The 2788-nt window shown below is 35.0% G+C and overlaps 1 long non-coding RNA gene across 1 annotated transcript; it reads right to left on the reverse strand.

Moving 5' to 3' along the window:
- Positions 1 to 1237, reverse strand: LOC111241008. Its single transcript, XR_002666694.1, has 2 exons — positions 1052 to 1237; positions 1 to 922 (listed from the first exon to the last, which is right to left on the reverse strand). It is a non-coding gene; the product is annotated as an uncharacterized LOC111241008 (long non-coding RNA).
- Positions 1238 to 2788: the final 1551 nt, after the last annotated feature.

The following is a 2788-nucleotide window of genomic DNA, read 5'->3' on the forward strand; positions in this document are numbered from 1 at the left end:
TAGTGAAAAGAACCTAATTGCTGTTAAATGATTGTCCAAATTGATACTGTACAGTTAAATCAAAACTTATTCAGCAGGACATCCAACAATACTATCAATTACAAGCTAAGACAAAACAAAAGTGAATAGGCTAAGCACTCCCCTAATCAAACAGCTGCTTCTAACTGCCAGTTCTTTGGACCAAATCNCCTATTCCAAGCTCCACACTGTGATACTTTTGTTGCTCAAACTAATGACTCCAAACATATCAGCTTTTATTCTCTGGCCAGCTGCTTCTGCAAGTGTGTAGAAACCTTAAATCAACTCACGAGTAAAATGTGATTCAGCATTAAACTTCCCACTTAGCATTAAGCTTTTTGAANTACATGCCTTGAATGACAAGAACGCTGTACAAAAGTTCATCTAAAATTATGTTGCTACAATTTCATGAAACTGAGTTGACTAATCAATGAGAAGGGGAAACTGTAACCAATTTCTTCATATATCAAAGCATAAAACTTTTCGAAATCAGCATCATAGTCTTTTGCGAACTTAAGGTCCAAAGCAATAAACTAACAGCTCAGAATCAATTACCAAGCCACTGCCCTTTACATGACATGCTCTACCGTTGGCTCATGTCTAATTAAAAAATGAAAATAAATCAACACAAGAAGAACAACACCTAACAATCAAACTCAGTATCAGACATTTAAACAAGGTCATATATGCATTTTACAAATATTTGCCAAAAAAAAATATAAAGACTGGGAAAGGATGCCAAACTACAACTATACTGAATAGAAAAGGACACAAACCAAGATCACATTCAATGCAGTTACTCTTGATATCTTGATTTCGTTACCCTTGATTTTGTTACCGTTCACAAAACTTAGAACACTTTCAAAATAATCCTTTTTCCAACTAATACAAAGCAGCAAATAACCTGGAAATTTAAAGCAACACTATCAGAAATGTAAAGTTATTGGTATATATTGTACAATTTAATCATATTCTCAATAAAATCGATCCAAGTAAAGAAGGTACAGATTGTAGCTACAGTGAGGGTATTCACCTCTATTGCAAACTCAATGGCAGCAAGTGCCTCCTTTTCTTCTTGAGCTCTCCCTGTTAGCTTGTGACAGCAGCTACCAATTGAGCCACTTGAGGGGTCATCACTTCAATACTAATACTACTACTAATAATAATAATACTAATAATAATACAAATAATAATAATAATAATAATAAAAGAAATAATAATAATAGTAATAACAATAATAATAGTAATAACAACAATAATAATAATAGTAATAATAATAATAATAATAATAAAAATAATAATAATAAAAATAATAATAATACTAATAATGATAATAATACTAATACTAATACTAATAATAATAATAATAATAGTAATAATAATAATATTAATACTAATGTAAAGCCCACTCTTGCATGCTCTCTTTTTCGAACTCTCTGAACCTCATTTCTCTTCCACTTTCCATATTATCATCTTTCCCAATTTCAATCTCCTTCCATCCTCACAAATTCACCACTGAATTTCTAATTAGGTGCTGCCACAACAATCTCAACCTAGCTGGTCTTATCTGCAGCCAAGCAATTTCTCCAAATCGAAACCAGTAAGTAGAATTCCTCTTTGCTGTTCATAATGAAACTGTGATTGTGCAAGGAATCTGTTGCATGCAACTCTTTGTATGTTCCTGGTTTTCTTTCTTGTGATGATCATCCAACCTTGGATGTGAGCAGAGGCAACAGATGATACCTCTCTTAAGCAAGCACTGGACAGTGGAGAACCAGCCCCTAGTACTTAGCTTTCCCTTAGATTTCCATTTAGTTTCTTTTCTTTTGTTCCATTTTGAAAGACTTTATATGTAATTGTAAAGCTTTTCAATTTCTCTGATTTTGGATGACTGTATAACTAAACACTCATCTTGTACATCTAACTGTATTCCATTATCATGGTTGCTTGCATTCTATACTTATATATGTTTGGCATATAATTTGGGATGTTACAACTAATGCTGATAATAATACTAATGCTAATAATAATAATAGTGATAATAATAATAATGATAACTGTATTCCATCATTGAATAAGTTTTGGGCTTGTATTTGGGCCTAGTAGTGTAGGATTTTGTTTGGGCCTTGGGCCTAGTAGTATAGGTTTGAATGAGCCTTGTAATTTGTGGCAAGAAGAATAGGGTTTTGACCAACAAAGTCAACAAAGGGCCAAGGCCCAATGTTGACCTTGCTTGGACATTTTTTTTAGGGAGATGACCAAGGGGTCAACTTTTTGGAAAAACTTGGAGGCCAAGGAGTCATTTTCGTCCAAGGCATGTGGAAGCACCCTATTGGAGAGTTTTTCCTCCTAGTTAGTGGCCACATGTCATTCTAGGAATGGAGAGTTTTTCCATAGGTAGTGGCCACACGTCACTCTCTCAATTGAGTGGATTTTTGCCACTTGTCTCTCTCCTATTGGAGAGGATTTCTCCTTGCTCTCCAAGCAAACCAAGGTGGCTCTTTTAGGTTAAAGTTTCAGCCCATTTTGAGACACCTTAGCCTATAAATAGAGGTGCTCTCCATCATGTAATCACCTTGGAAATTATAGTAAAGTTATGTTGCCATTTTGTGCACACAACCTCTTCTAAGGTCACCCTAGGCTAGAGCAACCCAAGTGGCCTCCTCTAGCCACCTTTCTCCAAGAGTTGGCCCAACCTCTCTTAGAGAACCCTAAACACTTAATCCTTCACCATTAAGCACACCAAAACCGTGAGCCTCCCACCTTTATC

The sequence above is a fragment of the Vigna radiata genome, unplaced genomic scaffold (genome assembly GCF_000741045.1).
Source record: "Vigna radiata var. radiata cultivar VC1973A unplaced genomic scaffold, Vradiata_ver6 scaffold_551, whole genome shotgun sequence".
In the NCBI taxonomy this organism is placed as follows: Eukaryota; Viridiplantae; Streptophyta; class Magnoliopsida; order Fabales; family Fabaceae; genus Vigna; species Vigna radiata.